The sequence below is a fragment of the Rhodnius prolixus genome, unplaced genomic scaffold, assembly GCF_049639745.1.
Source record: "Rhodnius prolixus isolate KJV_2025 unplaced genomic scaffold, Rpr scaffold_5, whole genome shotgun sequence".
Taxonomy (NCBI): Eukaryota; Metazoa; Arthropoda; class Insecta; order Hemiptera; family Reduviidae; genus Rhodnius; species Rhodnius prolixus.
This window is the reverse complement of record NW_027411624.1, coordinates 17,595,435-17,608,276: the sequence shown is the minus strand read 5'-3', so window position 1 is coordinate 17,608,276 and position 12,842 is coordinate 17,595,435. Positions and strand designations below refer to the sequence as shown.

Below are 12,842 nucleotides of genomic sequence, written 5' to 3'. Positions count from 1 at the left end.
AACAAAAATTATGATGGCCTCCACAATAAGTATTGTGAATTTATATAATACTTTTCTTATTGAATACTTAAATTTTTCAACAAGAATCACAATTTATTAAAAAAACTAATAAAAATTAAAATTAAAAAGTATTTGTAAGGAGAGAATATAAAAACATCCGTCCGGGACTCGTATTATGTGTGTACACAGTCTGACGAGAAGACTTAGGATGAGCATTCAATATATAGCTGGCGTTAGTGTAAGTATAATCTATACTGGCTCTCATCATTTTGTCTCTCTTTCAACATCCGTCTCACAATTATTAAAAAACAAACCCAGGATAACCTTAGAGAATACGGTGCTCCGGTGAAAATAAAAATATAAAAACCAGATCTTGCTTGGCAGTCGAATGGTTTCTTTTATACTCTTGGTTTCCTCATTTTCACTTTGTATACAGAAAGGAAGAGAAAAATAATTAAAACATTTAATGAAACTAATAAAGAGAAAATACAACTTTTTGAATAAAATTTAATCGTAACGCAAGTTTTGAAATAGAATCTGTAGGTCTTTCAATTGCATTGCTTAAAATAAAAATATCTTGAAATGCACAATAAGAGGGTCAAATTGCACAATATGGTTTCAAGTCTGCTGTAGCTGTTCATGTGAAAGAAGTAAAGGAAACCCTTTACTTAATTTATGCGTCAAATCCATTTTTTCTTACAATATTTTGTGTTTAACTGAGTTAAAGAGTTTTGGTAAAGAAAATATCTGTTATTATAACCCTCAACTGGTATCTTCGGGTCAAATTTGACCCGCGCGTTTCTCTTTTGTGTGGCATTTTGTAGGAATTAACTACAAACATCTCCCCTTCTCTGAATTCTCCTCTTTCATCCTCACCAACAATCGGCCATACAAATCAGTCGTTCTTAAGCAGTGCAAGTGAATAGAATATTGGTTTTGGGTCAAATTTGACCCGACAATACCATTTACGTTATAACTTTTTTTCTTAATACGAGAATTTTTGTATTTTTATATTTTGGAGTTTGTTTTCTGTTCTATTTTTTAATATTATTCTATAATATTAAATATTATACAGTAAATATTACATAATATTTAATATTATTGCTGATAACTGGTTCTGTTCAGTTAAGCTGGTCCATGAACTAGGAAAGCTAAATTTGTCTTACTCGGGGACATTACGGAAAAAATAAAAAAGAAAACCCCTCTTATATAATTCCAAATAAAAAAAACTACCGTCGGAACTTCATTGTTTGTTTTTACTGGCAACAAAACGTTGGTTTTTTGTACCAAATCAAAACAAGTATGTTATACTCGCATCATGATAATTCGGTACTTGCAGAATTATGGAAAAACAATTATGTTTTTCTTTAGGACTTTTCTTTTCTTGGATTGAACATCTAACTTTAAGAAAATAACGTTTTTCAGCAACTTTTGCATTTTTTTAACTTTTTTTTGTTTTTCTAAATCTTATGGAACAAATCTAACAAAATATTCATCATTTTCGTTTGCAAACCAAATTCTCTAACAAAATCTAAATCGACTTTAATTATATCAATGACCTTTTAAATGTAATGTGCATTTAAAGCTTCGGGCCAAAGCTGACCCGACGATACCAGTTGAACTTGAGATTTTGACGATACCAGTTAAAGGTTAACCATATTATGACATTAGTTGTTTTATCAGAAACGAGGTTATGGTTTCAATGATAGGTTACAACTACCGCTTGGCTTGGACCAATGGAGATACTTGTTTTGAAAGCTGCGAAACATCTTTATGATAATTGCTATTTAACTGTAAGCTTAGAGTCCGATTTTATCGACCTAAAATTTGAAGAGCTAAGGTTCGAATTCAGAGGCTACCTTCACCCTATTTAATCTGCTTTCACTCTATTACTGATCAAAATTGAGAGCGGCTGGCTAAATTCCGTTCTGAAGATCTCGAAACGGCAATAAGATCATCATATTTAGCCGATCTTAAGTCCAATATTGCGGGTGAATTAGCCAGCAAACCTAATTTCTTTATTACTGCTTTTTCAATGCTTACACTTCTTTTAAAATCAGTATACCATCACTGAATAAAAATCCAGAAGTTTACAACAAAGCGATCGATTTAATTATTCAATAAAATATAATATTAATTAATAGAAGTTGAAATGAATATTTCAAAAAAACGCAATTTAATTGGGGATTACTTTCAATCGAAAAGATTAAATAATAATTCAAATAATTCCACGCCCTCATTTAAAAAAAGAACAAATTTTTCAACAGTTTGTGAGTTATACTTTATAATAGGAGGTTGGAGATCTAGTGTTCAATATTCATATGGAATGATACACATTTTTGGATGTTCATTTCCCCGTTTTCCTACTCTTTCTATACATATTTACAGATTATCATTGTACATATTATTCCCAAAAATAACAATGGCTTTTATAAAGTCACATATTACAATAAATATCAGTTTACACTTGATTGTATGTTTAAAATTAGAGTAAATATTTCATATTTCATTCTATTATTATTCTACACAAATAACTTTTAATTTGTGGCCACCAAATATCATAATTATTTTGATTTTTTTTGTCTGCCACAAATTTTAGCTGGTTGTGTTGTCATTAATAGTGAATATCAATGCAAAAAGAGTCTTTATTATTTGGAATTTATATGTCTGAAAAATTAAAAAGAAAAATGGGCTCATTGTTTCTTACCAAAAACCTTAAAAAATTAAAAAGAAAAATAAAATAAAAGAATACAAATCTTTTTTAAAAGAATATTTTCTCTCCAATTTTTCTCAAAAATTACGAATTAATTAAAATTGAAAGCTTACCTTGCATTCTCAATTTTATTTAAGGTAACTATTTTATTATATTTGATTATTTTGTAGATTAATAGATCAATGCTAGTTTGATGACTTTTTTGACGTATCTCGTAATTAGGGTTGCCAACTCTATAAAGTTCCAAAAAAGGACACCCTAAAAAAATTAGGTACATTCAGTGCCGTCGACAGGATTTTGGGGCCCAGGAATGTATATCATTCGTTTTCCTTGTTTTTAGGTGTACATACAGAGACTCCGGGCTACGGGCCCCGGGCAAAGTCCACTCTCCCTCTGTCTGTAATCTGGCCTGGGTACATTTATATCTTACTTAATTATTCATGAAAAGTTCATCGTTACATCAATAACCTGTTGACCTATTCAGTTCAGCTAGAATAGAAAAAGAACACGCCAAATGAAGAAGTCTCGGAAGTCAGAACTTAAATCAAATATACAATAAAATAAATTAGATTTGTGTGAACAATATCTGAAAAAAGGTCAAAAGGCGTCCTTTCCTAATTTAAGAAAGGACAAGGACAACCAGGTGTTAAAAAAGGACTATCCTTTCCAAAAAAAAAGGCAGTTGGCAACCCTACTCGTAATAGATGTTTTACTTTTTTTAAATTTTAAGAGTTCAATCATCTATAACTATCTTTCTCCTTGGCCAATATTTTGTGATATTTATTCCAATTTTCAAGGCTACAAAATGTAAATGAAGTTAAAGAAACGAAATTGAAAAATTTATCTCTAAATTTGTGATTAGTTTTAAACTGATGTTAATTTAGAAATTGCATCGATTATGTTTACATCTGAAACTTCTTTACTTCTTACGTTATACTTATTGCACTTTTTTCTCAGAATGTTGCACTTATTTGCAGTCAAATAAACTGTAAGCTCAGAAGTACTGTGTGCATTCTATTCAGAATAATGCATTTACGAGTTGACAAAAAAGTTAAGAACTTTCAAGTGTGATCATAAAAAATATAATTTCAAACGTAGCTTCTGTTAAAATTATTTACAAATTGGGATTATAATATTTTTTCAATTCTGTTAAATTCCGTTCAAGTTGTACATTTTGAATGAATTACACAAAATATTGGTCTTGAAATTTGATTTTGCTGATTGACTTCTTTGCTTGCAAAGAAACTCTCTAGAGATCTCATCAATCTCTTGAAGAAATTGTCAATAGACTTCTTGGTTTGATGCGATGGTTGGCCATTTATTGGGAATATCTTTATTGTGACAAAAATACCTCTACCTTAATTTTGTAAAGGGATGGTATACATTGTACGGATGGCTTGGGGGTAGCAATGCCTTTTTCTATTTTGAACAGTTCAGCCAACTTCGACGAAAGCTTGTATTTATTATCGCATCGCCTGAGGAAGTACAATATCCATACCAGGTTACTCAGAAATTCTATCTATCTGTAGCTAAAACATTTTTACTTTAGTATATTACAAAATGTATTTAGTATATTACAAAATGAGTATTTCCCATCATGCCTTTGAACATCTCAGACACGAATTTAAAGTCATTTTCATTTTTTCAATTATTTATTTATTTATTAGTTTTAGAATTCATCCAAACAGTAGCTAAGAGATACCTTACTGAGGTAGGCACTACGACCTTTGTTAGAGTTATCCCTAATCCCTTTCAGCATAAATACAAATTTCTTATCCACAAACTGAAAAAAAAAATGGCTGAAAAAATCACTGCTTCTTACGCTTGTTAATTGATATTTTTCTTACCTTTTCATATAACAATCTGGGCGTATTGCGTATGTTTTGGTAAAAAGTAAGCCTAAGGTTAGTGGATGTCAAAATTGATATCTATAAGGTAAAAAATATCAAAATTGTAAATCTCACTCTTACTAGTGGAAGAGCCTCAATAGATCGAAAGGGGTCGCAGTGGCGGAGGTCTCAGGAATGTGAGGCAAATTCTTAGGATCTTTTAAGAACTAATTTAAATTAACTACATTTTTTTGTTTTAAATGTAACTTCACTTTTTTCCTTAGAAAAATGGTTCAAAAATGGGTTTATCAAACTGAAAGAAACAAAATCTCAAAACATTACTTTCACTCTTCGACGCATCACTCTTCCTCCTGCCTTTTACAATTTAATTCCTTTACCAGTAGTCAACTTAGTCCGCTACCTTGGTCTTTAACTTGACAGAAGATTTACATGGAACCCTCATTACTCGACTTAAGGAGGTCAGAACTCAACAGACGCTTCCGATAACTGAAAAGACCACTCGACAACAGATCAAAACTCATTCTAGACCACAAAAGACTTATATATGTAAAGTATATTGAAGCCAGTCTGGGCTTATGGCATCGAACTGTTCAACCAAACGCTCAAATCTGCAAAGGATCCAGTCCTTGCAGTCTAAAATTCTTCGCTCTATAGTAAACGCTCCTTTCTACGTCACCAATCAAACCATTCACACAGACTTGAACATTCCTTTCGTGCAACACAAGTGGCTGAAACACGATACAGAAAATTCCATCATGACATTCGGTCTCATCACAATCCACTTGTACAACATCTATCTTCCAGAACATTTCCAGACAACACTTCCAGACGTCTTAAAAGACAGGTGGCCTTGCGATCTCCTCTCTGGTGAAGAGAGTCAGTAGAATTTAGAATGTTTTTGGAGTGTTACCGCTGGGTAACTTCTCCACTCTGTTATTCTGTTATTTATTGTTATCATTGTTGCTTATAACGCAATGCGCTGATTGTAACTAAATAAATGATTTTTTTTAAAAAAAAAACTTCATTTTTACAACAGTATAACTTCTAAATTATTAATATATTCTGCAAGATTTCATGTAATTACTCCTCTTCTGTTTACAGACAACCTAATGAATGTTTTATTTTAATATCAACATGAATATTAAATTAAGGAAAAACTGATAAATAAATAACCATCTCAAATATCCGAATAAATGGGCGAGTAAGGTAACTCCTTTATTCTACCTAACTACGTCATAATATTCTGATGGTACGCCAAATAATTTTTCTTTTTCTTTTATTTTTTAAGGTAATTGGACATATTTTATGACTAATACTATTATTAAGTCTAAAAATCAAAGAATCTATAAATTGTGTAAATTGGTTTGGAGCTCACATCATTTACTCTAAAGTTTGTACACGTAGTTAAATTTTGATGTAACTGTGAATGGTCACAGCTCCAGCTGAGCCTCCGCTCTGGGGGTCTCGACGTTGTACATCGAATGGTAGAGGAGTTAGCCCCATGTATGTAAGGCCCCACCAAAATTATTATTACTTATAACTCTGTACATTTTAGCCCAATTTTGATGAAATTTGGCAGAATGAAAGGGTTAGGGCACCCCTAAGTAGCTCTAAAACGAGGTTCTGCTCTTACAGCTACTAAGGGGAAGTTCAATCATTTCAAACTATCAAATTAATAATGCATTTTAGAGGTCCCGACGCTGTGCATCTTTAGACGGTGAGTTCGCCACCACGCAATTAAGGCCCTCTCTAAAACTATTATTTTTTTTTTTTTTATGATTTAAGGCGCGTCAACATCTAAGGTTATTGGCGCCCGGAGCTTTTTTCAGTGCACTGCCGGCCTCCGGACAGTGTTTTCCCGTTACAGACAACACTGTCCATCACCGGACAGTGAGCTGTAAGAAGCTCCTAGGAAGAGAAAATCTAAGGGTCAGCAGCTGGATTCGAACCCGGGACCTCCGCGTGGGAGTCCAGTATGCTAACCTCATAGCTAATCCCTTCCCTTCTAAAACTATTATTACTAACATTTCTATAACGCTTAGCACGAATTTGATAAAATTTAGCACGAAGAATTGGATAAAGCTTCCCTACATGACTCTAAAGTGCCATCATGCTGTTACACCTACTAAGAGGAAGTGCAGCAATCGTACAAATTATAGACGCATAAACAGATTTACGTCAATAAATTGTCATTCGATTCCACGTTTTATATGGATATAGCTTTTGTAGATCCCGACTTCTTTGAAAATAGAAACGGAGTTTGCACCACTTAAGAAAGGCTTAAATTTTGGTGGTTTTGTAAATCGTACAAATTTCAAACCTTTATTTCTCTATTCGTATTGTTACAATTTTAATGAATCCTTTACTGAATTGTAGAGAAAAGTAAGCTTTATAACTGGCTCAAATAGCAATGCTTTAGTTATTGTGATACAGAAGGTTAAATTTTGGAGGTTTTGCATGACGTTCAAATTTCAAACCTCTACATCTCTGTTCGTTTTTTTTCAATTTTATGAATTAATTTCAATGATTTTAGTGAATTCTTTACCGAATTGTAAAGATAGTAAGAATAGCATTAATGAAGTATTAATGAAATGATGTGTAACTTGCTTACTTTGGTACCTTATAGCGTTTAAACAACTTTTCAAACTGTAAGTTTTGGTTATATTGATAAAGTTTTAGGTTACAGTTTCGATCAGATGAGGGATATAAAAATAACAACTTTGTTATAAAAATATTGTTTTTTTTTTTATGAATAAGGCGACAGACGGCTTAAATATTAATTACGAAATCTAATAATGAAACAATATTATAAATATAAGATTTCAGTATTTACCTATTTGGAAAGTATCCTTTTTAAATATATTTCTAATATGGCTCGCAGTTCTGGACTGTTGGAGCCATTAGGCACTTTGTTTGAGGTTAATGGCGAATTAGTCAGCCGTTTTTAATGGGTATTCTAGGTTACGCCTGACATCGCCGAAGATAGATCACACAGGGCGGGGTCGATACTTGTAAAAGAAAGAATTTCGCTTGATTTTGCAGGAAAACAGAGGCTTGACATTTTTACTATATATTGTTTGCTTGTTTAAGGTTTTTGTTTGCATCCAAAGCTGGTAAGTTGTTATGATTATTACTTCTCTTACCCTGCGTAAGAAAGGAAGTAATGTGATCGTACAGCTTTTTTTTTGTTTTGAGTTTTTATTTCGCTGGTAATATCCGTTTTGTGCACGAAAATGTAGTTAATACCAAGTGGTTCGAAAGTATTTATGTGTTGAAACCTTCTTCTTCTTCTTCTCGGGCGCTACAGCCATAAAAGGACCCGGGCCTCCTAATCGAGCCTCCTTCATTCCTTTCGATAGTGAGCTTTAGAACGCCATCTAGTCACGCCCATGCTCCTCAGGTCTGCCTCTACATCATCCAGCCACCTCATTCGAGGCCTCCCTCAATGACGTCGACCCCCCTGGAGTGCCATAAAGCATCCCCTCACTCTAAAGCTCACCCTCCAGACCTGTCCTTTTAATCAGACTCTTAATGCTGGAGTAAAGCTCACAGTTCTTGGTTTTTCCTCCCCGAGAAGTAACATTCTTAGCCATACCAGCCCCTCACACTGACACAACACGTGCAGTGCCGTATCCTTTTCTTCCTGAACAGAACCTACAGAGGCTATCATCTGCCAGGCCCATGCGATGCATGTGTTTTCTGAGCCTGCAGTGGCCAGTTACCGAGCCACCTAAAGGTATCCTTGTTTAATGAAGGCTACGAGATTCGGTTCCTAGTATAGCTCTTTAAACTCCTGCATTTGACCTATATTCGATTTCACTGGCCCAAAAATCTTTCAGAGGATCTTCCTCTTCCTGACGTTCAGGGTCCACTCCTCTTTCCTTGGTCCAGTACCAACGTCTCACTTGCGTAAGAAACTGCAGGCCTTATCACTGTCTTATATACCAGTAACTTTGCACGAGAAGATAACGTTTTAATGCGTATCATTATGAGAATCACGAAGTAACATCTATTTGCCAGCTGCGATTCTCGCCTTTATGTCTGAGCTAACGTTGCGGTTTTTCATGTATACTGTCTTCTCCTCCGCATTTATTTGTAAACAAAGCTTTTTTGCCGCTTCCTCAAACTACTGAAGAGCTCCAGCTAAGGCATTTATCATAGTACGCGCCCTTATAACCACAAATCTACTCTAATCAAAAAGGAAAAAGGAATATTAAAACTTGATCTCTGTCACTTACGATAAGTGCATATAGAAAATGCCTCAATAAAGTTTTGGTGTAAATCGATCTCCCTTAAATACTATTTTAATGAATTACTTATTCAAATTTCGAGCTAGGAGAATAGTCTATTTACCAAAAATATCACTTAAATGGATGCATTTTTTGACGTGAATACGTCTTAAAATTTGCTATCATATGGAGGCAATCCAAAATACCTAATGATAACAAAATCGGGGGATACAGTTTGGCATTATAGTTTCGAATCTATCGGCTACATCCAAAATTAAATTAGTCCACTGGATAGCTAAAGGAACAAAGAATTCATTACGATAAGCGAGAACTGTGGCGCATCGCGCGCGGTGGAGGGGGAAGCGCCACCATTTTGAGATCATTTTGCTGCGTATCGAGATTTACAATTAGTATAACTTTTGACTCGGAGAAGCTACGATGTTCGTTTAAGTTTTAATCGTCAGCTGTCGTCACAATCTATTGATAGTATATAAAACATTAGTGTAAAATAGTGACAGTGAATATAATAAGATGTTAGAATAAAAAAATATTATCAAAAATATATAATGTCGGCCTATACGCGTCGAAAAGCCAAAACCAAATACAGAGATCGTATACGGTTGGAAAGGGCTTCTCAAGAACAATCGAATGGTAGTAATAAAACACCATATGACCGAGTCAAGCAGTGCCGGTAACGTAAAAGAATGAATGCGGCCGATCAACGACGGTGTCAGTATATCTGCAGCTGGGGCGGTTGAAATTATGCAAGTGGATGATGAAATCGCTTCTACATCGACAACGGACTGTATAGGCATAGATTCTGTTCGATCGTCGATTTGTTTCCTTGATTTCATCCCAAATACATAAATATATATAAAAAATATAACCCGTTGCGTAAACGTATTCACGTACAAAATACGGCAGTGTCCATAACACAGCCACAAGTTAATTTTTTTGTTCTCACTTTTCAGTGATATTTCGAAAATACTAAGATGGCCTCAAAATCTTCGTATTTTAGATTAGGAACATAAATCAATAAACTTTATGCATGCAATCACCCAAGCTAAGTTTCAATTTGGCGGGCACTAATGGGGCAAAAATTAAGATACATGAAAAAACAAGCGGGTAGTATAATTATGGTTGTAGGCTCTCTTAAACTGGGATTATTTTGTGAATAGATAGTTCTAGTGGGTGGCAGTGTGGAGCGAATTTTGGTGCGCACGACTGTGAAAGTTTTTTTTAAGAGAGGTAGAGGGACCAGTCGGCTTTTGCGCTTTTGCCACAGAATGAGAGTGGAGTCCAAAATTGGCGAGGTAAAGTGAACAGAACTGTGTTGGAGGAAGAGGTGTTAGTTTAAACATTTGTAATTAAGGCTATCGGAGCTAAAGATAAGCGCTACAGTACCCTTCCCCGGTTGCCTAGGCAAGTTCCCTTCGCACTCTAGTTAAGGCCTCTAGCCTCTGCAGCCCTTACCACTGCTTACATCATCACCCTCTGCTGCGACAACTTAGTCTCACTTCTGACTTCTTATTCACGCATTTTTTTTTTATTTTGTTTATTTTTTTACACTTTTACACTTTCTTTCTCCGGTACGCAGAGATTTCTGTAAAGATCTCAGCAGAAACTCCGTCTCTTAACTTTCTCTGAAGATAAAACTTAATTATTTTCTTTAAAAAAAACTCACACACAATGTTTCAGAAAATTGACCGTTTCTTACCAGTTAATCACTTTTAAAGGAAGAATTTAACGTTAGATTTGTATAATATAATAATTTGTAGTAATAACATTTCGTTAATTCTTGTCGTTTGAGTTGTGCGTCGAACATATCTGATGTCGGTGCAGTCTGATTTGAAAAAAATGTATGAATTTTCAATTTTACAAACAGTGTTTATCAAAGAAATGAAATATTGTTGTAAGATAGCTTAAGAATGGTAGTTCAGTCTCTTAAATGACGGCTGTTGTGTATGTGCGAGGTGTGGCTATTAAATATCGAGACTATTGCTGTAGAACAAGGATGAGCAACACGCGGCTTGCGGGCCGCTTGCGGCCCGCCAAGCATTTCTAAAATTGAATTTATTTTATCGACTTTCTCCCATCAATATATTGTTATAAAATTAATTATAATAAAATGGTAGTACATACGAGGTGTGTTCAAAAAGTAACGGGAATTTTCGTTTTTTGAAAAAAATATTTATTTATTCATCTACATTAATATTGTCGCCTTCAAAGTAGTCCCCTTCGCATACAATACACTTGTGCCAGCGCTTTTTCCAATCCTCGAAACACTTCTGAAACTCGATCTTTGTGATAGCTTTCAGCTCTTTCAGCGATTCGCTTTTAATGTCATCTATGCTTGTAAAACGACGGCCTTTTAATGTTCTCTTTATGTTTGGAAATAGAAAAAAGTCACATGGAGTCATGTCTGGCGAATATGGAGGCTGGGGCATCGTTAAAGTTTTGTTTTTGGCCAAAAATTCACGAACAAGCAATGAAGTGTGAGCAGGTGCATTATCGTGGTGCAAAATCCATGAATTGTTTTGCCACAAATCCGGGCGTTTTTTTCGGATTGCTTCACGCAAACGGCGTTGAACTTGTAGGTAGTACTCCTTATTGATTGTTTGACCTTGTGGCAAGAATTCATGATGCACTATGCCATTAAAGAAGAACACAGTGAGCATAACCTTCACATTCGACCGCACTTGTCGAGCCTTTTTCGGTCTTGGCGATCCAGAATGCCTCCACTGGGACGATTGAGCCTTAGTTTCGACATCATATCCGTAAACCCATGTTTCGTCACCTGTTATAACACGTTTCAGTAGATCCGCATCGTTGTCGACTTCGTTGAGTGACTCTTGAGCAACTTCCATTCTCCGCTGTTTTTGTTCGAAATTCAACAATTTTGGAACAAATTTTGCTGCCACACGTTTCATACCCAAAACATCCGAAAAAATTTCATGGCATGAGCCAATTGATATGGCAACATCATCAGCGACTTCTCTGATTGTGATTCGGCGATCGTTCATAACCATTTCTTTCACTTTTTTCACGTTTTCATCGGTTGTTGATGTGCTTGGACGTCCAGGTAGTTCGTCATCTTCAACGTTTTCGCGGCCATCTTGGAAACGCTTATACCACTCGTAAATCCTTGTTTTACTCATAGCAGACTCACCATATGCCTTTATTAACATTTCACACACTTTATTACACTTTATTTCATTTTTTACGCAAAATTTAATACAAATTCTTTGATCCATTTTTTTTAACAAACAAAAATCGCCAAGCTCGAAAAACAAGTCTAACCTTAACGGCTGCCACTTAAGAAGTAAACAATGAATATTACTGAAAATTTTATCGTACTTCAGGGGCATGTGTACCAACATAATGAAAAAAAAAAAATTTACAACAGACTCTCCAAACCCGCGAAATTTAAAAATTCCCGTTACTTTTTGAACACACCTCGTACTAAACCGAAATATTTTTTATGGCGAGTTACTTGTCGACGACGTTTTTAAACATGCAATACGAACGCGCCGCGTCTGCGCGATTTTTTTTGTGACGAGATACACACTTGTCGGTGACTTGTTCAAACATGCAATACGGACGCGATGCGTTTCGTACGAAGTTTCATAAATTATTAATAAGAGTTAATCTATGTGCGGCCCGCCAAAAAAAAAAAAAAAATTTAAATTGGCCCATTGATTAAAAAGGTTGCTCACCCCTGCTGTAGAACATTTTATTTTAAATTTATACTTATTTAGTTATTATCACCTTCAATATACACCCCTCCCCTATCCTTACAACGCTCCATGCGAATTTACCATTGTTCGAAACAGTGCTGGAAGTCTTTTTCTGTCAGCTCCTGCATGACGCGTGCCGCTTTTTCTTTCACAGCTTCAAAGGGACTGAAATCGTGTTCCTTTTAATGCAGAATTGACTTTGGGGGAACAGATAAAAGTCACATTGGACCAGGACAGGCGAATAAGGCGGATGGCCTAAAGCTGGGATGTTGTATTTGCTTAGAAACGTCTTGACAGACAATGCAGGGTGAGC

General features: G+C 35.0%; 1 protein-coding gene across 1 annotated transcript in view; it reads left to right on the top strand.

Moving 5' to 3' along the window:
* Positions 1-12,842, top strand: part of LOC141458465 (lachesin-like) — a 381,486-nt gene that overhangs the window by 90,383 nt on the left and 278,261 nt on the right. The window lies entirely within an intron of this gene.